Source organism: Lathyrus oleraceus, chromosome 7, assembly GCF_024323335.1.
Source record: "Lathyrus oleraceus cultivar Zhongwan6 chromosome 7, CAAS_Psat_ZW6_1.0, whole genome shotgun sequence".
Taxonomy (NCBI): domain Eukaryota; kingdom Viridiplantae; phylum Streptophyta; class Magnoliopsida; order Fabales; family Fabaceae; genus Lathyrus; species Lathyrus oleraceus.
This window is the reverse complement of record NC_066585.1, coordinates 433,246,606-433,252,471: the sequence shown is the minus strand read 5'-3', so window position 1 is coordinate 433,252,471 and position 5,866 is coordinate 433,246,606. Positions and strand designations below refer to the sequence as shown.

Genomic DNA, 5,866 nt, shown 5'->3' with positions numbered 1-5,866 from the left:
CTAATATTGAACTGGACAAGGATGACACGGTCTATACCTTGTGTTCAATATAGACATAAGGGCAAAGGGGTACTTATACACAATATTATTATCACAAAAGGACTTGTCAGATCACATGGCATTTTCGTGACTTGGGTAGCAGTGATGTGTTGCTAGATACCGCTCACTGTTTATTATGTTAAATGCGTGATTTAATATAATTGCCAACGTCGCGAAAACCTACAGGGTCACACACAAAGGACGGATTGATGAGAGATAGAGTAACTAAGGAACACCGTAAGGTACGGTGCACTTAAGTGGAATATGAAATATGGTAAGGTACCAAATACTTAAGTGATTTTGGGCATATTATAAGATATGGGCCAAAATACATTTAAGTGGGCCTTTTAGCTTAAAGCCCACACAAGTGGTTCTATAAATAGAACCCCTTGGGTAGAAGCATTGTCACTCATACTAACACTCAAGTGAAGACTTGGAATTTCGTTTCCCTCTCTCTCTCTCACTCAAAGCCTTCATTCGTACCAGCTAGCACTGAGATTGAAGGAACCCGTTCGTGTGGACTGAGTAGAGACGTTGTCATCGTTCAACGTTCGTGATCGCTCCGTGGATTTGTATCCAAGGTTTTGATCGTTACAAGAGATCTGCACCAAAGGTTTGAATCCCCATAAGAGGTAACGATTCTATCACTGATCATGCCCATTCGTAAGGATCACTAAATGGAGAAATTTTTAAATTCCGCTGCGCCTTGGATGGCAATTCTTTCATGTAATGTAATTATATGAAGAAAGCAAAGAAGTCAGTGCCAAAGGAGGAAAACCTTGAAGATCTTGCTTGGAGAAGCTTAGATCGTTGTTAGGTTAGCTTAGGTTCTCTCATTGGCTTGGGAGAACATTTGCGCTAGGGGCCATAACTGTTTCATTATGTATGTATGTATGTTGATGCATGTGAATGTATGTTGATGCATGTGAGAGACGATTTATATGATAAATAAGCCGGTGAGATCAGAAAAAAATTGCAATTCCCTCAAATTAAATATTAAGTTTATGCTTTCCAAGTTTTAACACTCATCGAGACTAGTATCGAATAATGTAGGTTTCGCCTACGCGAGGTGCATGTTCTATATTAGTAAGGTGCGATGGGATAATTGTAATATCCAACTGTTAAAACAATGGGTCAAACTTAACTAAACAAATTATAATAATATTATATATGTTTACTTTCCAAGTTTTAGCACTCATCAAGACTAGTATCGGACAATGTAGGTTTCGCCTACGCGAGGTGCATTTTTTATATTGGTAAGGTGCGATGGGATAATTGTAATATCCAACTGCTAAAACGATGGGTCAAACTTAATTATAATAATATTATATATGTTTAGAAGCAAGAGTTGGGAATGATCCATATGATGGATTGGAATAAGGAGTTATTCACCCAACTGAAATTTTCGAGAGTTGTATGAGATACAATTGGAAGGAGTTCCTACCTAAATAACCTAGTTTTGTGTAATCCGCCTACCGGACTTAGAACGAAGTGAAATATGGATCTCGACCCACTAGAAAATCTTCCAACGGGATTTTCCGAATCAAATGATGAGGGTCATTTATTTTGAGTAAAATAGTGGGAGCATATTTAATAAAGGCCTAATTAAATATGTCAATGATACTTATATTTTCATTAATCCTTATGTAGATTATCATGACAGCAAACACCTCTAACAACATTTTGCGATCAATCCCTGATAAGGAAAAATTGTCTGGGACAAATTTTCTGGATTGGCACCGAAACCTGAGGATTGTCCTCAAACATGATAAAAAGTTGTATGTCTTGGAGACACCTGTTCCTGAAGAGGAACCTCCTAGTTTTGCACCTAAGGCAGAAAGAGATGCTTATAAGAAGCATGTCGATGATGCCAATGAAACTGCTTGTCTCATGCTAGCTACCATGAACTCAGAATTGCAAAAGCAACATGAGAACATGTCAGCGTTCGATATGATCGAACACCTGAAGATGCTCTATTAAGAGCAAGCAAGGCATGAGAGGTTTGAAGTTTCAAAAGCCCTTTTTCAAGGCAAGTTAGCTGATAACATGAAATGATATAACATTCTAGGACTCAATTTAATTAAATTATATTATTATTTACTTCAATTTATTTCATTTTATTCGATATTACTCGGTATTTTCTTTCTATTTATCCCAGGTAGTTTATTTGAAGCACAAGTGAAAAAGGAAGAAAAGGAGGTGAAAAAAGGAATGAAAAGAAGCAAATATCAAAAGCCAAAGCCCAGCCCAAAAAGCACAGGCGTTGCACCTGTGACGAGCGTCACACAGGCTGTGACGAGCGTCACGCTTTACCCACTTGTGTTACGAGCGTAACACATGGTGTGACGGACGTCACACCAGTCTCCTATATTTTTGGCTTCAGAGACGTTGAGGCCTATTTGTACGCCTGACCATTTGGCACGTGAAGATCCTTTTACGCGGAAGACTTTTGGAAGCAGTTACGAGAAGAGACCAATATAAATAGTAGTTTTTGGCAAACCCTCGGGACGTTCTTTTTCTTCTTCGCCGTTTTCTCTTTTTCGCACTTTTTCTCTTCCAGCAGCATAAGTATTTTACAGCATTATTTTTACAACTTTTATATTGTTTCCTTTGCAATTTCTATTTTCTTTTTCAGCAATTACTTAATTTTTCGCACAGTAGTTTTTACACCGGAAACTATTGTGTACCTTTCACTAGATCTAACCTTACGTTAGACCCTAGATTTTATTCCTTCAATTTTATTTTCCTGTCCGATTGAAGAATTCAAGAACAAATCCAACCGGTCTGTGGTGGAGTGTTCAAGACTGCTATTTAATTACTCAGGTTCTTTAATTATAGTTTGAATTTATATATGCTTTGTTTTACTGTTTATTTATGTTATCTGCCTGAGATGAAATTATTTATGCATGCTGATTATTTAGATCTGTTTAGTATGTCTGGCTAATTCATTTAGGTGTCGGTATGTAGAGTAAGCGGAATGAAGGAATCAAAACTAAGTTGGTTTAATTAAGTTTAAAATAAAATCACTCTTTTTACGGTCTCAACTTACAGGTTTAATAACAAGGTTTTTGTACGAAAGTAATAGACATAAAGAAGTTAAAATCAATAGAACGAGAGTTTGAGTTTTTAACTGGACAATGTAAGTTGGACATTAATTCTAGATCAGGGCGAGAGCAATTTTTAGAGTTAATTAAATTCTAATCTTTTTCAAAAAGTATTTTTAAAGGTTAAGTGTGAGGACGAGAGTTAAGCATTTGAATTTAATTATATAACCTAAGTCAACAGAGCGAGAGTTTGAGACAAGGGTGTTTAAACGATTAGTGTTTTCTTAAAAAGAGTTTCTACGGATTCTATTGTTTTCAAAAAGTGGTTTTTGACTTAACTAATAAGTGACAGCTACGTTAATATAAAATCATAGTTTATTCAACAGAGCGAGAGTTTGAGATAAGACTTTTAAACAATAGTGTCAACTGAAAAGATTTATTTTAAAACCAAGAAACCAACGAAGAATTGATTCCCTAATTACGACGAACTACATACCGATATCCGCTTAATTAATATTTAATTTAGATCTTATTTTTAGTTTTAACTTTTCCCCAAACAATCAAAGTATCATCCGCCTTAGCTTTACAAAGTAACCTTAGAAAACGATATATCGATTCATAAGTCCCTGTGGGATCGATATCTTTTAAAACTACGCGATAGAACTGTGCACTTGCAGTTTGTACCCCAAATTCGACTCATAAAGTCGCGATCAAGTTTTTGGCGCCGTTGCCGGGGACTTTTATTTAGTCGATATCGTAACTCTTCTGTTACGCTGTAGAGACTAAGGCTTTTCTTTTTCTTTTCTTTCTTTCGTTGATTTGTATGCCACACACTCGCTCACAAGGCGAGCCGTACTACTTACGAATCAACGATATCGAACTATATCTTCGAGTCTTACGACGAATTCAGGAATATCGTGCTGCAAACACTCTCCCTCCTAGCGAAATTCCTGATTTCAAAAATCTTTTTTCTTTGATACCCGAGATGGCAGAACCAGCTCGTGCTCTTCGAGATTACGCCACTCCATCGCAAGATGAGCCGCATTAGAGTATTGCTCCACCCGCAATCGAAGCAAACAACTTCGAACTTAAACCTTCACTGTTGCAGGCAGTGCAACAGAACCAATTCTCTGGAAATCCTACCGAGGATCCAAACCTTCATTTATCCGTATTTGTTCAATACGCTGATACTGTTAAAGCTAATGGTGTCACTTCAGAGGCAATTCGACTTCGTCTTTTTCCTTTCTCGTTAAGAGATAGCGCTAGAAGATGGCTCCAGTCTCTTCCTTCCAACTCAGTCACCACATGGAACGAGTTGAAGAAAGTCTTTCTTGCCCGATATTTTCCGCCAAGCAAAACAGCTATTTTAAGAGCCCAGATAAATGGATTTAAACAGAAAGATAACGAGTCTCTTTTCGAAGCATGGGAAAGATACAAAGACATGATGAGACTTTGTCCACACCATGGTTTAGAGGACTGGTTAGTAATTCATACATTCTATAATGGTCTCTTGTACAACACGAGGTTAACAATAGATGCCGCCGCAGGTGGTGCACTCATGAACAAACCTTATGCTGATGCTTACCAACTTATCGAAAGCATGGCTCAAAACCACTATCAGTGGGGAAGCGAACGAACAATGGTGGAAAAACCTCAAACGAAAACTGGCATGTACGAGATAAGTAACCTTGATCATGTTAATGCAAAAGTGGATGCTCTGGTCCAGAAAATTGAAAGTTTAAATGTATCACCTCCAGCCACCGCGGTAGCCATAACTCAGAATTGCGAAGTCTGTGGAATCCAAGGACACATTCTTGCAGATTGTCAACTCCTAACAGGAATCCAAGCGGAGCAAGTAAACTATGCTCAAGGAAGCCCCTACTCGCATACCTATAACTCAAATTGGAAGAATCATCCCAATTTTTCATATAAGAGTAATAACGCTTTATACGCACCTAGACAATCTCCAAATCAAGCCCCAGTTATACCTCCGGGATATCAGAAGCCGATCCCATCTACACCTAACAATAACGCCCCTAGGAAATCCAACTTGGAAATTATGATGGAAAACTTCATAGCCTCTCAACAGCAAACCAATAAAGATTTCTTAAACCAGAATGTACACACTGGCGAACAAATTAAACAACTAGCAAGTAAAGTAGATGCCCTGGCTACCCATAACAAAATGCTGGAAACGCAAATATCACAAGTAGCTCAACAACAAGCACCTACTGCTTCCCCAACTGGTACATTTCCTGGCCAACCCCAACCTAACCCGAGAAGCCACGCTCATGCAATTATACTGAGAAGTGGAACGGAAGTGGAAGGACCGTCTGATCCAAGGATAGAAAACCAAAACTCTAAAAAGTCAACTGAGGAAGAAAATAAACCTAAGGAAAAGGAAGAGAGTAATAAGGAAACCGTAGAAAAGAAGGAACCTTATGTACCTCCACCACCTTATAAACCACCTATCCCTTACCCTCAAAGGCTTATTAAAACCAAAGATGCGGGCCAATTCAAAAAATTTGTTGACCTACTAAAACAATTAAACGTCACAATTCCGTTTACAGAAGCTATTACGCAGATGCCCTCATATGCTAAGTTCTTAAAAGAAATTCTTTCTAATAAAAGGAAACTTGAAGATAGCGAAACCGTTACACTCACCGCTGAATGTAGCGCTATAATCCAGAATATGCCTCCTAAACTTAAAGACCCAGGTAGTTTCTCTATACCCTGTCACATAGGAAAATTTTTCATTGACAAAGCCTTATGCGATTTAGGAG

At 38.0% G+C, this 5,866-nt stretch overlaps 1 pseudogene; it reads right to left on the bottom strand.

Moving 5' to 3' along the window:
* Positions 1 to 4,453: 4,453 nt before the first annotated feature.
* LOC127108652 (uncharacterized) lies at positions 4,454 to 4,553 on the bottom strand (annotated as a pseudogene).
* Positions 4,554 to 5,866: the final 1,313 nt, after the last annotated feature.